We start from the raw sequence: 19828 nt of genomic DNA, 5'->3' as shown, positions 1-19828 counted from the left end.
CCTTTAAAAGTAGAAGAGGCATGCGTGTGCCTAGGAGGAAGCAGGCCACTGGACAGCGGCGTCTCCCTGTGGCACATGTGGTGAGACCCGCCGAGAATTGGAGGAGTCCGCAGAGGAAAAGGGAGAGCCAGAGGAGCCCGCAGAGGAACAAGGAGAGATCCAGGAGGCAGCAGGGGTGCGGGAGCGCAGGCAGCTGGCCACCACTGCCAGAGAGGACGGGCCAGGTCCAGGAGCATCGGAGGTGAGTAGGCCCGGTCGCGGGCCTGCCACGACAGGGACATGCAACAATATCTGCATTAATAAGTAATATAAGTCGATAAGAACCACACTCGATTAGGTCCTTACCCAGATTAAGAAGCACCGAGATAACCGCATCAGACAAGAAACCACTCGGGACATTAGAAGCTTGGAGAGAGTTGAAAAGATCAAGCAGGAGGGGACAGAGCTTGCCTGAAAAGGTTTTATAAAATTTGATCGGATAGCTGTCTTGTCCAGGACATTTATCAGCTGGGAGAGAACATAAAGCCTGTAACAGTTTTAATTGAGTAATAGGGCCTGCAAGCCATTCAGTCTGCTGGTCTGTTAGCTGTGGAAAAAAAATGCCATCCAGAAGAGGCAGAATCCAGCGGAGAATAGTATGTCTCATAAAACCTCCAAAACTCATCATTAAAAGTAGCGGAATGGTTACATAATTGACCTGAACTATGATGAAGCAAATGAATTGTTGAAGCCTCCTACTTCTTGGCAGCCCTAGCCTGTAGCTTTCCAGGCTTGTCGCCATGTTCACAAAACCACCACCTGAGATATCAGAAGGACTTTTCAATAGAAGCAGTCTGTAAATTTTCAATTTGTCATGAGCCAGGGTAAGTTTACCCAGAGTGCACATTGAACAGTCAGCCTTATGTTTCTTTTTCCAAGTCGGTTATAATTTACAATAAATCTACTTCCTGAAGTTTACGTGCCCAAGCAAAACTACTACAATAGGAAATAAGATGTTCCTGAAGGATTACCTTGAAATTTCCCACTGCAAGATGGGAGAATAATCCTCAGACTTATGATGCAGCAAAAAATCATCTAAGGCAGTGGAAACCAAAGAAGCAAACTACTCCTTTCCAAGCAAAGAAGTATTAAATCTCCAAAAACCCCGTCTCTCCAGCCCCCATGGAAAACTAAAAGAAATGGTAATAGTATGGTGTTCTGATATAGTGGAGGGCAGAATATCACAATCTGTGATCATTAAGCAAAAAGAAGGAACTCCAATTTTTCATTTCATTTATTATTCTTAATATCCCACTTGTTAAAAGTGTTATCCAAGAAAGAAATCGATTCTACTATAAGAATTAAATGTAGGTGAAAAAAATGTATAATCCCTACTTGAGGGGTATTGAGACCTCCAAATATCTTTTAAGGAGAAATGAGAAAGCAACTAAAAAAAACCAACAGAAAAACGAGACCTATTTAAAGCAACCGAGGGGCTAACATTCCAACTACCTCTGATAAGTAAAGATCCCATAGCAAATTCTTCTAAAACAATTTTAAGTTTTAGAAAAAATTCACCATGCCAGGCACTGGGTCCATAAACATTAGTCAAAGTAAAATCAGTATCAAATAGCTGACAATTAAGGAAGACATAACGCCCCTTCAGAATCCAATAAAGAACCAGAATTTTAATGGTTAAAAGACCTGGGGTTCAAGATACAAGTCCCATGACTCTTGGGAGCTACATGACTCAGCAAACACCTGACCAACTCAAATCCTCTGAAGCTTCAGATACTCCTGAAAATAAAATGAGTCTCCTATAAGAATATAATGTGACGTCTCTGTTCTTTCATTAATTTCAAAATTCATGTCCTCTTTACCGAAGAGGAACCCCCCCTCCCCATATATTCAAACAGATAATTTTGAGATCAACCAACATTACTCAAGTTAACAATGAACACATCCGGCAACAAACGAGGAGAAATTGACATAAGACAAGGACAGCAAAGGCATCAGTGCATAATAGAGTAAGACTGTGAGTATGATGCAGTGAAATAGGTGTAACTTCTAACATAAACCAAAATTCCCAGACAACCTCCAACCAAATCCTCTCAACTAAAAGGCATAGGAGGCCCCAGGTATAAACCGGAGAAAATCCCATTACAGATGATAATATACCCAAACAATCTGTATTTCAAGGTCCCCCCATCCCCCACAACCCAGAAGCAACCACACACAACAATCAAACACAGTAAAACATCAACTCCTTTCCCTCTTCCCTACAGAGTAACCCTCACAGGTAGGAAGCATCCCCTGAGATCTAACATATCTCACAAGAGAATATAACAACACATTGTGTCAAAGATGTGTAAAAGAAAAAGAACAGAGAAAGTGAAATAAAACCTCTAATAAAAAAAAGACAAAAACAGAATAGGAATCCACAGAGGCAGATGACAACAAAAAAAACCCAAACTAAGACACAGAGCACAGAATACATAAGAACATCAACCAAAAATAAGCCCCTAAAATAAACCAATATAGAAATTCCCAGACCAAAAAAGAAGATAAAAGAATAACAAAACAAATCCTTGTTTAGAACCACAAAATAAATAGTATCTCCCCTGGCCCTGGGACTTGACTGACATGGGAACCAACACCTCCAAATTCTACAGCCTCTGCATGATGGCTTCTGTAGCTTTCCTTCTGGCAGGAGATGTGCAAGAGGAAATCATAAAGACCTCAGGAACAAGGACCATCAGTTCCAGACCAAAACCTCTGTGCACTATGTCCAGGCCCCATTGGTCTGATGTGATCTGGGTCTACTCCCTGAAGAACCGCTGGAGGCCCCCTCCCACTGAAACTTCTTCAGGAGAGACCCATTGAATTTCATGGGTAAGTTGACCAATGTCTGCCTACCCCTGGACATCACCCCTTAGTTTCTTGGCTCCTCGAAAGGTGTGGATCCTTCCCCCACAAATGCTCCCTCAGAAAGGAATCGCTTACGGGCTGTGAACCCCACAGATCCCAGAGGCAGGGACGCCCTCTAGCACCTCAAAAGCCCAATTAGGGTCTTTCTTCAGGAAGCCTCTAGAACTTTGAGTCTTTCAGGTCCTTATCCAACTACCCTAGGTCTTTGCTGAAAGGTTACCTGTCCCTGAAGGGCAGCTTACAGAGGCTTGTGTTAGATGCTGCATTAGCAGACCAATTACATAGCCACAGCAGTCTTCGAACCGAAACTGCTAAGCTACTATTCTGGATGAGATTCGGACTAGGTCATATCTAGCATCTGCCAGGAAGGCCACAAAAGACTCCGGAAACTGTCTCTGCAGTCTCTGGGAGCTGCTGGATCCAGCACACCGCTGCTCACATTATATATCCTCCATAAATAGAGGTTTGTATTCCAATGGCCTCAGTCAACAAGGCCTGCTTCAGGATCATCTCAATCTTATGATCTTGGGGATCCCTGAGCGCTGTACCTCCCTCTACAGAGATAGTAGCTTTACAAGTCACAGCTGATACCAACATGTCCACACGAGGTACTCTAAGGAGGTTATCCTTATCTTCTATTGGCAGGTGGTGTAATTTACTCATAGCCCTGTTGTCTTTGAGCCCACCCTGGGGTGAGTCCCACTCAGCCAACACCATGCATCTTAGGGCTTATGTAAGGAAAAGGCCCAAGAAGGTTTACAAATTCCTTCCAAGATAAGGTCTCCCTTGGTGGACTCTTCCACCTTGGGGTTAAAAGTTTTGAGCAAGGTCACTACTCGGGTAATGAGGGAAGATAATTCCTCCTTATGAAAAAGCACAAATATGGAGGATTCCTCATTCTCCGAGGAACATTCTCCATCCTCCACAGGATCCTGCAAGCTCCCTGGATCAGAATTCTCTCCTGATATGGATTTCTCTGGGGAGTCTAGGGTAGCAGCTGGGGGCCAATCCCCCTGGGTACCCCTTGGGTGCTTCAGGCCCGAGCCTTGACTCATGGGGCCTTCCAGCCCTAGGGAAAGGGGCAATGCTCCTCCACCAGGTTTCTACATGGCACAGAAAGCCCAATGCTAGCATAAATAACACAAATTCTGGGGAAAACATGTACATGTTTAGAACATGCTTTTTAATTCTCTAGGAGGCTCCAGGGAGGCAGCTGCTGGCATTGAAATGGAGTGCTGAGAAGGAAGTACTGGAGACAAAAGCAACTGTGGCATCTATGAGCTGCTGGCTCTATCCAGTCACTGGGCCAGGTCACTACTTCAGCTGCTGCTCCTGCAGCTCCCTGCCCAGCAGTCTCAATGTGGATCGTGTGGAGGGCAGGAGACCATGCATCGCAAAAGGGCAAAAGAAACCTACTACTTTAGGCACACATCAGGTCGTGCATCTGCGGCCTCCTTTCATGGCTACTGCTGGAGGCCTTTTTTAAATCCACATGCAGCCCTGATAAGTAAGAGGCCACTCCCACCAGTCTCCCCTTGTTCCCTTCCTGTCCGTACTTACTATTAACTGCAGATCTGCTCTGGGAACAACTGCTGTGCAGGAAGACCCTGCAGTGGGGAAGCCTCAAGCTTCCTTTTCTTTTTTTTTTTTGTCTGTCAGGGAGGACAGGAAAGGAGAAACAGAGGCTATACATGAAAATTCCCCTCTCAGGTTTCTGCAGGAACATTTCCCTAGCTCAACCAGAAGATCTGGGAGCTACCTATCAAGGGTGGTGTACCAGGACTCGAGGGAACCTGGGATCCATTCCCGAGGAGGATCTGCTCATCCAGGGGAATACCCCTAGGAGAAATGTTCGACTGGGGGGGGGGGGGGGGCATGAAGACTGCTGGGCCAGGAACAGATTGCACACAAATCTCTACCAAGCCTAGGCCTAATCAGGACTGTGAGAGAAAATAGAAATCCGCATACACTTGTTCTTGTATATATGTCCACCATCTGTTGGAAACAGAGACTACAGGTAAATGCCTAGCCTGCACCTCCGCTATAACCATGGGGAGGACACAAGAACAAAGGAGGATGTTCTTCTGTCTCCATCAGTTATTGAGCAGAGAAATCCCATATGTAAGGGATGTCTAGTAGGAAGATAAACTCATAATACAAAATCTACGGGGCACCCAATGAATGAATCCAGTGGCAGGCTTGAAACAAACTAAACTAGGCCAGCCTGGTAATTCACTGGTAGTGTCACACATTGTTATGTTGAAGACCTGGGTTCACAGGCCCAGTTTCTGCTCCATGGTCCAGCCGAGGTTTAGGATGCTTCAGAGGCAGTTGGAGAAGTGAAGAGACCTAGCCATCACACAACAGTAACCCCTACTAGATGGATTCAGGATCCATGCTTGCAGGGTTCCAGAGAGTCTCAGTTCATGGGCTCTGATAGAGAATCATTAGTAATGACTGAGCTTAGTAAGCTGGGAGAAGATACATTTAAAGGGTAGCTGAGAATAAAGGCTGAAGGGCAGTACTGCCAGTTCTGCTTCAGCTGAAAGCCCAGAGAAGCAGAAGGAAAAGGTATCCTTATCCTTTTGATATCTCAGTTCATTCAGATTCAAGAAACTTTATCGGCATGACAGTCAGCATACATTCTACAGGGTAACATAAATCACAGGTGACTTGTGTGGTAAATACATGCATAAGCTACACCAATTTTCAAAGGGAATCTATGCACATACATTTGGATTGAAAATTAATCTACTGAAAGTACAATATAAGTTACAGTTGCTATCCAAAGCATATACATTTGCTATGTAAAATTTATGTACCGATTTTTTTCAAATGAAAAACTGTACGTTTAAGTGAACACTCTTACCCTAACCCCACCCCCAAGAATGCCTCTGCACCTGCCGAGTAAACTTAAGCACAGATATGACATATGCACATAAATTTATCCACATGCTAGGTAGACAATTTTATAAAATCCCATTTCTGCATGTAAAACGGCATTTTAAAATTACCCCCCAAAGCAGTAAAAGCCGTTCTCTCCACATGCTTTCAGATCAGTTATATCTTTGTCTTTTCTCTTGTTCTATGTGCATCAAAGTTTGCAACCAACCAAGCGAAAGAATCGGTGTCCCCTTCCATCAGCAAGTGGGGACAGCATTGCTATGCGCTGCATTCAATTTCCATTTCCTTGCTATTGTGCTTTCCGTGAAAGCCACATAATCTAAAAGACTCTTAATGCTATTTAATTACCTACTCCCAACCGAGTGACAGAGTGCATGAAGAAAATACCACAAAGCAGTCATGATTATGAATGCAGTCACACACTGCAGAAAGGTGAAGCCCGCTGATCAGATCAATGAGCGCAGAGCTGTACAATTCCCTTCGTAATTGTGAGGCTGAATTGGGCGCTCCCCCCAAAAATTTTTTTTGCATAATTTGTCACTTAGATGTTTAACATTATTTGGTCAACTGGAAGTTTTTTTTCATGGTTTCCCTTGTTTTCTTTAGTGATTTGATATTGTCAGCATACACCTCGTCCTTCTGCTAGTTTTCTAGCACTCAAGAGGCGCTAAATGAAAGTCAACACCCCTTTCCCCGCACACCTCCCACTAAAAAAATGGATTTAATGGAATATTTCTACCTACCTCATAATTGGGTTTTAACCACAAAACTCAAACCAGTAATCCCAAGCTTTAAAGCAAATTGAATCCAGGAAGAACAAAACAATGGAGACTGGATATGAATGGCAGGAACTTGACCTAATAGATTGGCGGCAGCCAACTCCGGTCCTCAAGAGCCACAGACAGGACAGGTTTTCAGGATCTCAACAATGACCATGCATGAGATAAATCCTGGTACTCACTACATTGCATTGCAGATCTCTCTCATGCATAGCCATTGTTGATATCCTGAAAACCTGTCCTGTCTATGGCTCTCGAGGACTGGAGTTGGCCACCCCTGCAACCGATCAACCTAGTCAAAAAAAAAAGTCTATCAACACTGTAAATACTAAACGTTTTCCTGTTTTCCAGAAGCAAGTCACATATGTGATCCAGCAGAGCCAGTGTTGGGCGGGGAGAAATTGCTGTTAAAATCTGTTCTATAGACAGTTGTCTCACTGTGTGGACAAATGTGTGGGCTGAAAGGTTTAAGTACTCTCAGTCACTGCAGGCAAGATGCAAAGACTGGTTTTGTCTTGGCCGCCCGTTGCCTAATAGTCTCACTTTCCCAGGGCAGTACCTGGAAGAGAGGATACATACTTTTCAGCGAAATTAAGACTGACACATCCTAAATGCAGTAAGTGAATATGATCAACGCAGCCTCTTTAATGAGGCTCAAGGGTAAGTCAGGCATTTGCTCTTTAAATTCATTTTATTCTAGGCAGATTTATTAAAAATGTTCAGTTTTCCAAATTGTACATAAAAATGCTATAAGAAACTACAGTGTATTAACTTTATTACCAGTATTCCTGTAGACTGTAAATGAAAGCAGATACGCGCTCAGTACAATTTATTACATTTTAAAACTGACACAAAATATATGCTAAGCACTGATTTTCGATCTGTTCATTTCCTGGGTCTCAGATGGAGTTCTCTGGATGTCAGTAATGGAGGGGTGATCAAGAAATAGGTTGTCAAAGAAACCAAACCAGGACATTGTCAGCTTAAAATATGGCTATGGATAGTGTTTTCTTTCTGCAAAAAAGAGTGCCAATACTCACATATAGGATGCAAGGGGGGTTTTGGGGGCTTTTTTTTTTTTTTTTTTTTTTTTACCATAAGGCAAATCAAGCAGGTGAAGGAAAAAGATCCTGATACTCACTACTAGCAAGTATCCTCTTAAAAAAACAAAAGCCCTGACTACAGATAAAATCAAGCCTGAGAAGCAGTCCCCTCTGTTTCTGCTGGTTCAAACAGATGGTTTGCTTACTGTACTGAATGAAAACCTGACCACCTCACTCCAGTTCTTTTATTCCACCACAAATACTCAAAGAGCAAACACTGCTTTACAAAGTACCTTGGTCCCTTCTTATCTGCAAACAGGACAGTGCCCAAAACATCTGATGCTCAGAAGAGGATTTCCTGCAGCAGAACTGTAACTTCAAGAAGAAAAGTTGTACAATAATTACTTGGGGAGACAAGGGTACCGTTCTTTCTAATCAGTATTTACCGTATGTCCAGGCCTGCTATATAGATGAGTCACTGTAAAAGCCTCCACCACCTGAACACATTGAGACATAATTTTAAAGATGTCCATGGTGTCAAAAAAAAAAACAAAAACAAACAAACTCAAGTATGAATTTACATACTTACAACACACCAACAGGCTAATTTTAAAACGAGCGCGCATGTGCCCATACGCACACATATGGGCACACAAGTGGAGATACGCTGGAATTTTAAATCATATGCACGCATTTGCAAGCGTATGATTTAAAATATGCCTACCACACGTAAGTAGGCTCCTAATTTTGAGCAAACGTACTTCATGTATCTTCCTTAGGACTTTGCCAGCTTTAACGCATGGGGGATATTCCCAGTTTTTCCTATTAGTCCAACAGTTTGCCCAGTCAATCTTGAGGCCATCCAGACCCCTCTGGTTCTTCCTCCTGCACGCTCCCCAGTTGACCTGGACCCCTCACCCTGTCCTGTAAGCCCTAAAACTTGAGATCTACAGACTTGCTCATCTATGGATAATATCTTTGCTCTCTCTTCTCTCCACACAATAGTGCCATAATTTAACAGTGAGTGAGAGCAGGTGCAGCAACTGATGACAGCATCTTACAAATTGCAGCTTCATGTCGGGGTAACATCCCCCCCTGGAAATAGTACAAACGCCACATTAGGTCATTTCAGATTTACATCTCACCATGAAAAGACAATGCGAGCTCCAGCCAGACAACTCTGTAAGAATTCTTTTCATCTCCAAGACCATGTGACAAATGCAGTCCAAAGAAATTACAGACGTAATACAGAACATAGCTGTTAAAGATGTGGTGCAAATCTGAACTGCTAAGGCTGAAGGTTCAGATCTGCAATCAACTTTCTGGTGCCTACTTAAGAAATACCAGCACAATACACAGTACCAGAGTGTAGATGTCTGCTAATGCTGAATCTTCTGACACTGCATTCAACAAGGGGAACTGAAAAATGCTACTCTGGCCTCTGGATACATGGTAGCTAGTCATACAGACGTCCTGAAGAGCCAGCCCATCACTTCCACAGATAGGAAAGGCTTCATGTGTGATCATAACAATTCAGCAAACACTCTGCATACAATGTGAGGCTATTCACTAGATCTCTGTTTGTGAGGTTTTTATACTGCAACGGTGCATAAGGGAACTGAGGAGAGGCTTTGGTTATCAAACCTTTTGGGACAGTTTTAAGCACAGTTAGAAAAGCTGTGGCTGCTTTCATGTCCAAGCTTGAGTCTTTGGGTTTACCTCAACATGTTCAGCAGTGCAATATGCACTCAGACGTTTGCAGTTACAGCATAATGGGCTGCTCTAAGGCAGAGTTTCCCAGCCCTCTCTTGGAAGCACACCCATCCAGTCGGGTTTTCAGGATATCCGCAATGAATATGCATGAGGTAGATTTGCATACACTGGAGATCTTGATATGCAAATCTCTCATATGCATATTCATTGTGGCAATCCTGAAACCCCTGACTGGATAGGCGTGCCTCCAGGAGAGGGCTGGGAAACACTGCGCTATGGGAAAGAAGGGTCACTCGTCAATCTTCAGCATGTACACTGGCGAGTTACGGCAGCTTTACCAGAAATGTTTAAACCTCCTAAAAAACAGCGAGAAACAGACTTTTCCAGAGAGACTAAAGTACAGTGTCTGTTGCAGCTATTCTCAAGGCCTTGGCCACATCCCAACTCCAGGTCAAACAGTAAAAACCTTTAGAGAGATCAAGGGCCGATATCCTTTTACCACAAAGACTGATGTAGACAATGGCCTTATAGGCCCACTGCTAATAACAGCATCACTCTTCAATCCACACAGCAAACATGTGAAGATTCTGGAAGGTGAAGAGAATCAAAATAAGGATTAATGAGGTGAACCCGGATCTCACTGATAGTTGAGTTAGGAAGACCCCAAAGCCTGACAATCAATCTTGCAACACTGCTTGGCAAAGCCTATGCTTGTGAGGAGACCTCAACAGTAAGAGATGGCCTAAGTCTGCTTCCAACTTTACCATCATAAGGCTTAAAGACACTTTCCTGGACTATCAATATTAGCTAAAGAATGCTCACCTATTCTAGCATCAGAGAAAATATTTTTGGCAGCTAACCATTTGGCTGGCTTACTTCGGAGTAATCTGGGTACCAACAACATTGATGGCATATTTTTTTTTCTATTTGCAAACAAAAAGAATATGTACACAACTGAACATCTTGTGTGACCTATATAGTGCATTTCAGCAGGTTTTGGTGTACAATGGGGTGTTTTCTAAATCAAAGCGATGATTCAGGAACAGCCTCTCTCATCTCTCCTCCCACTCCCCAGTTACAAAGATATCTAAGGAAACCACACGCAAAAGAAAACTGGGTTTCCAAAAAAAGGAGAACTTCAAAATTATCTAGAAACACTAGACAATGATCAGATTTTCTCACTCATGACAAATGTAATTTTTTTTTTTTATAACTGTTCGATCACCTCCCTAGCCATTCTCGCTCCATTCTAAAATTTCTTCACACATCAAAACAAATAGATCTTCATATATGTAATGGCCGGAAGAACATTCCAGGGCCAGTTTGCAACTCCCATCTTTTCAGTGCATCTTTATTTAAACTGAAAACAAAAAACACTGCTGTTGTAAGCCAATCAAAGAGTCGCTTGTGTGTTCAAACATCATCCCTAGGTCCTTTGGCACTGGCCTGATGAAGGGTGCAGAGCTCTCAGAAGTCAGTCGCAAATGTACTAGGCAGGGTTTGCCGACCCTCACTTCATCAATACACTGAAAACAGGAAAAGCCTTTGACTTCGTACTTCTAGATTATTTTGTTCCGTATTGTTAGCGCCCCTGGCACGTTACATGTTTTGTCACATAACTCAAGCGGACTTCTTCAAAAGATCCTCATCTCCTACAGCGGCCTTCCTGGAGAGGGCTGTCCCTGATGAAATGCAAAGCGCAAAGGATTTCTGCAGGAGGTGGAAAAAAAAAAAAGCCAGGCAGCCTCAAGAACCACCGCCTTCTCAGGTCACTTCCAGAAAGAACCATCCCAAACTTCCGCCTATGGCTTTGCGGTGCACAAACTGAATGCGCACCCAATTCTGAGCAGGTAAGCCGAGCAGACACTGGCCAGCATTAGTGCTTGCACCATGCAACAAAACCTTTCATAACAAAGTGCAGCAGTACATGATGAGGATTGGCATGCCTTCATTTCAACCATTTCTGAAGCAAATGCTTCTAACATTTGTAGTAGCTTCAGGAGTGCCAGCACCACCCTGCTCCACAAACTGCAAATGTGATTTGCCAGGATAACTCCTTTCCCGTAGCTCCGTGGTAAACTGGTTAATCATTGTGTTACAATTTCAGTTCCTCCTCTGATTTGTGGTGCTTAAAACTCTTGAGATCTGTAAATATTAGGAGAGTGGTTCTAGTCTACCCCCACCCCCACCCAAGAGCTGCCCCCGGGATACGTAGAGGTCCATCTCTTAAGATGCCACCAGTCCCATTCCAGAGAAAGCTCCTTTTGGCAATGAACAGGAGCAATGAGCTATGGCCAGAGGACTAGTAGATCTCCGCCACCTATCAGACCAAGAGTGGGGAGCCACAGCTGAAGAAGTGGCAGCGCAGCTCTTGCAAAGCACGTGCGGCGGCTGCGGGTGTGATGGCTCCACCAATCAGAGCAAAAGTGGAAAGCAGCAGCCAGGACGGCAGCGACTCTGTGCCTCTGATCATAACAGAAGTGTAAGGCGATAGTCCTACTCCATGTACCTTAGGAGTCACACCCATACCTAAGGGAGGAAAGGGAAGCTAGGGTGAAGGGGGAAAAAAAAGAAAGCAGGGGAAGGGTGATGGATGGCCGTGGATAGAAAAGGGAAAAGAAAACAAGGGGGAGAGGCAGGGGAAAGAAGAATCCACTCAGTGTTTTTGTGTGCACATGTTAGTGTCCAAAATCTTCTTGTGGCTACTGATGCTCCAACCAGTAAGGAACAAGAGGCGACTCGCCAGTGCACGCAGTCTGCAATCTCTTGCTTTGTTCATGAAAATAGTATATGTTATATACTATATTCAAATGTTCTATGTAATCCTGTTATTTCTGTTATAATTCGTTATATTTATTACAATGTTATAATTTATTATATTTATTACAATGTTATAATGTAACATAGGGCTGTTTCTACCCTATTCTTTTAGTTATCTGGAAACCGATGTGATATCTCGATCGAACGTCGGTATATAAAAGAAATGAATAAATAAATAAATAAAATGGCGCCACCAGCAGGTAAGGCACACAACGGTCTGCCTGACGATTTCTTGCATTATGCGTAGCAGAAAATGCCGAGAGAAGCCAACCTCCCCTACTATCAAGCAGGCCAATGCTGTAGAGTGCGATCAGCCGCGCGCACTGTTTAACACCCAGTTGAACGCACGTTTTCGACGCGCGTCCACTACCCCTTATACTGAAAGGGGTTTAGCGCATCGAAATCGCATGTCCAACCCCCCCCCCCCCCCGAAACTAATAGCATTCATCACATGCAAATACATGTTCAGAAATTAATGCCTGCCAGTTAATTTCTTAGCAGCCCAAAAAAGTGTACAAAAAAGCAGAAAATACTGCTTTTCTGTACACCCTCCGACTTAATATACTGTTAAATCAAAACTGTTAAAAAATAATAATTTATAAAAAATAATAATTAAAAAATATGTGCCAGCCGGTCAGGTTAGGAAATGGACGCTCAATTTTACCAGCGTCCGTTTTCCTAACCCATGGGTTTCCACTAATAAGTAGGCGCTAGGGATGTGCTATTTTCCCCAGCGCCACCTTTTTAGCACAACCCCTCATTTAAATACAGGATCATGTGCCCAAGAGAGGTGGCTGGGCGCGCGTTGGGAGAGCGGGCGCACAACACCGAGCGCCCGTTTTCCTGCACTCTTATTGTATCAGCCTGAAGGTGAGCAACACCCCAGACGCTTCCAGGTCTGAGGAGAAGCTCAGGAGGGGGGTGCGTGCTCCCTGCTACCGAAAAGGAAATGGCGGAAGGGCCAGGAAAAATCAAATCAAATGGGTCCAGGAAAGGGGCTTTTCCTGTTTCAAAGCGAAGGCGCATAGGTGTGTGTGGGGGAGGGGGGTCGCGGGACCAGCAGCACCGAACACGCTCCAAGTTCCCGCGGCCTGTGCTGCCAGCCACATGGAGGAGAGAGAGGGGAGAGAAGGATGATGGGGAAGTGGAGGGGAAGACAGATGAGAGACAGCGAGGAGGGAGAAGGAGGGAAAAGGAATGATATGAAAATGGGGTTGCAGGGAGGAAGGGGGAGAGAGATGGGAAGAGAGGAAACAAGATAAAGGGGAAAAAGAGATGAGGGACATGCGGTGGGAGGAGAAGGTGGGCAGTGGGTGAGAGAGGCAGGGAAGAGTGGGCATGGTGAGGAGGGGTGTGTGTGAGAAAGGGAGGAGAGGAGGATGAAAGAGCATAGGTAAGATAAAGAGAAACAAAAAAAAAAAAAGAAAGTGAATGGGACCTGGGAATGACATAATAAGCAAGGGAAGAGGACAGGGCAGGGGGCCGGATCAATCCACAGGAAAGACGATGAGAACAGAATGGGCAGCAGAAAAGGGGAAGAAGAAAGGTGGAAAATGGAATAAGGAAAAGTCAAGAAAAATGAAAACAAGAAATGTAAACAAACCAATAAAGAAACAGGAAAGAAGCATAAAGGAACGCAATGTGTGGGAGCATTGAGGCTGATGGGTTGGGCTGGGCCTGGGGAGGGTAGAGAGGAAGAGACTGTGTCAGTCGGGAGGGGGAAGAAATTGCTATGGATTAGCGGGAAGAAGGCTGCAGAAAAAGGTGCAATCTGGGGGCGTCCATCTAGGGGAGGATGGGTTGGGAAGGGTGAAAATGCTGCAGTTTATTCATCCTGGGGAGGAGACAGTGAGTGCTGGAGTCTGTCCTGGGCTTGGGGGCCTTTCCTCCCACTAATCCATAGGAGTCTCAGGATGTCCACAACTCAAATTCCCAGCTATGCTTCTTGGGATTTCTAGTTCAATTTTTGTCTACACATTTCTAATTGGTGGTCCCTTATCCTATATGTGGAGAGGATCTGTGCATGTGTGACAGAGATGAAGGACTTTGCTAGCGTTTAGTTTCTGTGTAAGGATCTGCAGCAGTCCAGCTTATTCTATTTTCCAAGTAGGAGGCGCACTGGAGTTCTAAGGCCTGTTACTATATTTGCAGTGTGGATTTTCATAGGAAGGGTGGCTGCTAGGTCCGTCCTGTTATGGTACGGCAGATTTGCTAGAAAACAGCATTTATCCCTTCCCAGTGGTGGCTCCAGGCTTCTCCTTACTCCTTCAGTGGCATATTCAGCAACACTCCTGTGCTCTGCTGCACTGCACGCCTGCTTTTGTACAGGGCCAGGAAACTTGCTGGGAAGTGCTTCTGGTGGACAGGACCTGTTTCAAATGCATTCGAGGCACCAAACCGTAGGCAGAGTGCGTGTGTGTGTGTGTGAGAAGGCGGCACTTGAAACACAGCATGCGCATTGACCCACAATGGCTTCAAGCAATGGCTGGAGGCCTTGAAATACTGCATCTGCAGCTCCAAAGAAGCTTTTTAATCATTCTAAAATAAAGGTGAATATCGGTTTAAACCAGCTTTCACCTTTGGAAAAATCCATTAATTTCTGGGTAAAAATCGGTTTAAACTGAAAATGAAGGACCCTAGTGGTACCCTAGAGAGGATAGGTGTGGGGGGGGGGGGGGGGATATTATAATGCCTGAAAAATATAAAAAATGCACAAGAAACAAACCTTTACCAATGAAAAGAAAACTGCAGACCTAGGGATCATGACATGAAACTATAAGAGGGAGACTCAAGAATATCAGGAATTTATTTTTTTTAAATGGAAAGGGTGGTGAATGCTTGGAATGTCCTCCCAAAAGAGGAGGTGGAGATAGTGGTGGAGGCAAAAAGAATGATGGAGATCAAAAGGGCATGGGATAAACGCAGAGGATCCCTCGAGGTAAGAGGATGGAAATGAAGCATTGGGGTAAGCTGGGGTAACTTTTCTGTACTGGGGTAACCTTCACAGAGCATCAGTTACAACCCTAAGAAAAAAGCAGAGGGGATGACCTGCATGGATCAGCAGTTACAAACCTAGACACCATTTTGGCCATTTACCATGTTATATATGTTATCACAGAGGTAGGAAAAGTGGGATATAAATAAATAAATATGTATGTTTAAGAGTATCCTTATATAACAATTATTAACATGTACATCACTAGATTTAACTCAATAAATAAAGCAAATGCAGATTATTAATTGTCATGTCCTCCCAAAGATCTATTGAAGATAAATAGCCTATCCAAACCAACCCTAGCTTTTGTGACTTGACCAGAGTATACCATTTTGCGTCTTGCATTACTTCTTCCTCTCACCTCATTTTTCAGTTCTTTCCCTTCTCCCAAACTGCATTTCCAGATGGTACTGGCATCCTCACCAGTCCTGAACGCTGAAGGGAAGTCACTTCCCAGGCTTGCCCTCAGCACCCGCTCTACCACAGGCCAAGGCTGCCACAATAGTTGCAAGTCTGTCTTTCCTTGTTCCCTTCCCTCAGTGGTGCGCCCACAACCCCTGTGGATCTGGGGCAGCAGAGGCAAACTCAAGCCTGCTGCAGCACAGCACCATGGCACAAGGCATGGCTCCAGCAATCAGTCATTATAAAAACATCACTCTGTCTGCATTTCCCATGGTGTATGGACCACAGTCCTACCCACAGCCGTGGTCTGACAGCAACAGTGTTGGCAAAGATTTGGGGGAGGGGGATTAGTTGACAGTTCAAACATGAAAATGCACCTTCTTCAGTTTTATGGTATTTCCGAGGAAAAGTAAGTATTTAAGATGTAATGAAAGCTCCAGATTTTCACTCCCACCATTATGAAGCTAAATATCTGCGAATTACAGCACCGCTGCAATCAGAGGTATCCCATGCAAGTATCCCAAAAACGCACACAAAGCGAGAAGACAGCACGGAGAAGCTGATTGATACAAGCAAGGGGGCGTGGCCACAATACACACTGCACACCTTCTATTACAAAATTGCCGGAAAAAAAGCAAACACAAAATATATCTGAACAAAACAAAAAATACAAAAATTCTCGGGCTAGGAGGACCAAAGGAAGGACAACGAAGAAATTGTCAGGCTGATGCGTTTAGCAAGCTCGATCATATTGCTGCTTAAATCCATGCGTACACTGCACATTGATGAAGCTCTAAAAATTAAAAGCGGATAGTAATATTGCACTTGTCTCCAAAATAAGAATCTCATGCAGCACTGCAACTGAATATCATACTCCATCCCCCAGCCCAGCCCCCCTAAACCCGGTAATTATCAATGAACAAACTAGATGCAGCCTGAGAAAGCAAGAGTGGCAGAAGGACAGACCGCAGAGCTGGCAACTGACGCCCCAATAATCTCTCCGAAGAATCTCATAATAGAAACCGGCACCCTACCCGGGAGGAGGGGGGATCGACAGAGCTGCCCCCCTCAGCTAATGAAGGAGAAAAACGATTTATAATCCCAAACAAAACCCCTATCAGGAGCGCCCCCCCACCTCTTTGCCACAATACGCGGGGTTATTTCTCCGCTCACTCCGGAGTGAATCCGAAATCGCAGCCCCCCCCCCCCCCCCCACCCTTCCATTCCCGGGGCTGATCCTGTGCTTGCACCCGGCAGCCTCAAGGGAAACGGCAGAGCCAGAGGGGAGAGGGCGCCGGGCACAAGCCGAGCCTCGCATCCCATCCCCCATCTCGCGCCGCTCCCTCTCTCTCTCTCTCACCTGCTCCGAGCCCGCCCGACTGCGTGCCTTGCCCGGGGATGCGGTGGCCGCGGCTTCCGGCGAGCGCCGAGAGCGAGGAGAACCGGGAGGAGGGAGGGAGGGAGAAAGGGAGGGAGGAGAGAGAGAGAGCAGCGAGTGGCGTCGAGACTCGGGCGGGAAGGAGCTCTGCACAGTGGCCACCTCCCCCGCCCCCTACATTCAGAAGCGGCAGCGGTGCTACAGCGTCCGTGTGACAAGAGCGAGGGGGCTCCCCCCCCCCGCCCGCGAAAGACAAAGAGGAAGAAAAACTGCACACCCCCCCCCCCACACCCCCCCGCTGCAAACTCGGGCGAGGGTGCCGTCCTGCTAAAGAAGAGGCACGCACAACCAAAGCATCACCCTAATGCCATCGTAAAAAACATTCTGCAACGTTTTATTTTAAAAAATAAAATAAATTAAAAAGGTTATGGGTTTAAACGATATCCAGGAGAGACTGAAGATCACACAAAAACTCTTGCGACCACGGCCACCTCCTTGGTGGTCAGAGACTCATAAAACAGGGCCATCGCTTTCGCCCCCCGCCCCCGGCTCACTATTTGTTAGGGAAGGGGCCCCCAGCATTTAGCCGTTGTGACTCCCGAGGAGAGGAGTAATAATAAACGATGGAAAGAGGGTTCCCAGGGGCAGGTACAGGAGAGCGTGCCGGGGCCAGCTTGTCAGGACAGGTAAGGAACAGAGGTGAAAGGTAAAGCGAGGGAGGATGGCCAGTGAATAGCGGCACAGGACAGGGGGGGGGGGGGGAAGTGGGGGCAGCAGCTGCAAGAGAGAGAGGCAAGGAGGGAGCCAGCAGAAAACTGATTTGCCAGAGTTACAGCTGGGACTCCTAGTTATTTAATTTAGTATTCAGGCCACCCAGGTACTGCTTTTAAGGAACAAGGACTGAGGGACTCCAGTTTGGAACCACCAAGGAGAGCTGAGGGACAGTGGGACAGCCTAGTCCAGAACATGGGCAGCAGGAGAAGAGATTGGTCCTCAGTGCATTTATAGCAGCTGGTTTATCAGGTACATGGGATGGCCTATAAAGTGATCATTAAGAAACAAGCTAACAGGAACTGGAAGAAGGTGAATTTTATATATATAGCATATACATTTATGGAACTAGAGTGTATACTGGGCAGAGTGTGTGTTTTTTCAGTAAGCACCTGTAGTTGCAGTTCAGGTATATAGTAGTAGCATGGTGAAGTCTGTGATGGTAATAAAATGGAAGAAGAGAAAGACAGAGGCAGAGGACAGCAAGGGACCAGAGGGAGAAAGAGAGATCAGAAAGGATGGCACAGGACAACAAGGGCCTAGAGAGAGATGCAGAGCTGTGAGAGGGACCAGACAGAGATGCAGAGAGATGTGTGGAGCAGCAAGGGTCCAGAAAGAGAGGCAGACAGATGCAGAATAGCGGAGAGATTCAGGATGCAGCAGAATGGCGAGGGGACCAGAGAGAGATGCAAGATTCAATGGGGATGCAGCATAGTGATCAAACACTGCTATGTGGTGGCACAGAGGCCCAGCATCAGGTAGACGAGGAATAGAGAACCTGAATATTTATTTATTTTATTTATTAGATTTATATTCCGCTTTTTGCACTTTTTTCAGGTATCTGCATGCACACATGCACCCAGGCTTGGGGGGGGGGGGGGGGGAAGGAGGTGAGGGAGGGATACTTCTAAGATTAACATCTTTTGAAAGAAAATGCTGGAGAACCATGTTACTGCAAACTTTTATCAACAAGATAACTATATCAATTTGTTTAATGTATGAGCAAAGATGTGCAGGAATTAATACTGAACTGTGGCAGCATGTGGAATGGACACTAACCAGGAGCAGTAAAGCAGATAATATTACTTTGCTAGTAATAATATTGCACTGTATAAGAAGCTGTTGTAGGTATGCAAATAGTTGGGCTCACCAGCAATAAAAAAAAACTGGGTCCCCCTTTTTATAAAATAATCTGACATAACACCAAGCACTATGGGGTTTGACGTTATGGGGAGAGAGTGAGGGGAGAAAGAATTTGTGAGTGTATGTGTGTGTGTTTGTGTGTAAATAAATAGATAACTAACATTATATGCTGCTTGCAGAATTTATTACAGCTAGGATGATCTATATATTTAATTAACCTTTTATTAAGCTTGCCTACAAGTTTGGTCATTCAATGGCAAGAGCATACAGTACAGGAAAATAATAGTTCAATTTTGCTAAATTTGCAGAGAAGGTTCCTTTGATATTAATGACTAAAAGAGGAATGTAAGAAAACGTTCTAAACTTTCTGGAGGAGATTGATTTAAGTTATAATACCATTAGTTTTTCAGTGAGTTAGCTTAATTCAAGGTTAGTTTCCTGCAAGAAAATATTTGTGCCTCTAAGTGTGATAGAATAGAGCTAGCTACTGCCTTCTTTCAGTAAGATTGGACAGGCAGGAAGTCAGCATCTATGAAAACAGAAGGTTGAGATTAAGTAATTCTCACTTTGTGTGATGCAGGGATGTTATGTTGGGGAGGCTCACAAAATGCATTGTGAGCTAATATATGAGAGTGGAAATGATTGTCATACAATTATGATACATGGGGCAATATATTACACACACTAATCAAAAAGATTATATTATTCCAATTCTAAAACATCTCCATTGGTTACCAATACATCAACGTATTCATAATAAAGTTTTATCCATTATTGACAATCTACTCCAAAATACATCAACCGTGTGGTTATTTATGTTCTTCTCTATGTCTCTACCAACCCCCATGCTACCTACGCTCTCCAGACAAAAACTATTTAGAGATACCGAACATCAAAATAGCAAGACTAGACCTCAACGGTAAAAGCGCTTTTTCTGTAGCAGGGCCTGTACTTTTGGAATTCATTACCAAAC

At 44.6% G+C, this 19828-nt stretch overlaps 1 protein-coding gene across 1 annotated transcript in view; it reads right to left on the bottom strand.

Annotated features, from left to right (window-relative positions):
* Positions 1 to 17096, bottom strand: part of CAP2 (cyclase associated actin cytoskeleton regulatory protein 2) — a 317746-nt gene extending 300650 nt beyond the window's left edge. The window contains exon 1 of the mRNA XM_029590710.1: positions 16924 to 17096. The gene's annotated coding sequence lies outside the window, so the exon portion shown is untranslated. The remainder of the gene's footprint in view (positions 1 to 16923) is intronic.
* Between the last annotated feature and the right edge of the window lie 2732 nt (positions 17097 to 19828).

The sequence above is a fragment of the Rhinatrema bivittatum genome, chromosome 2, assembly GCF_901001135.1.
Source record: "Rhinatrema bivittatum chromosome 2, aRhiBiv1.1, whole genome shotgun sequence".
Lineage (NCBI taxonomy): Eukaryota > Metazoa > Chordata > Amphibia > Gymnophiona > Rhinatrematidae > Rhinatrema > Rhinatrema bivittatum.
This window is presented reverse-complemented; position numbering and strand designations above follow the sequence as displayed.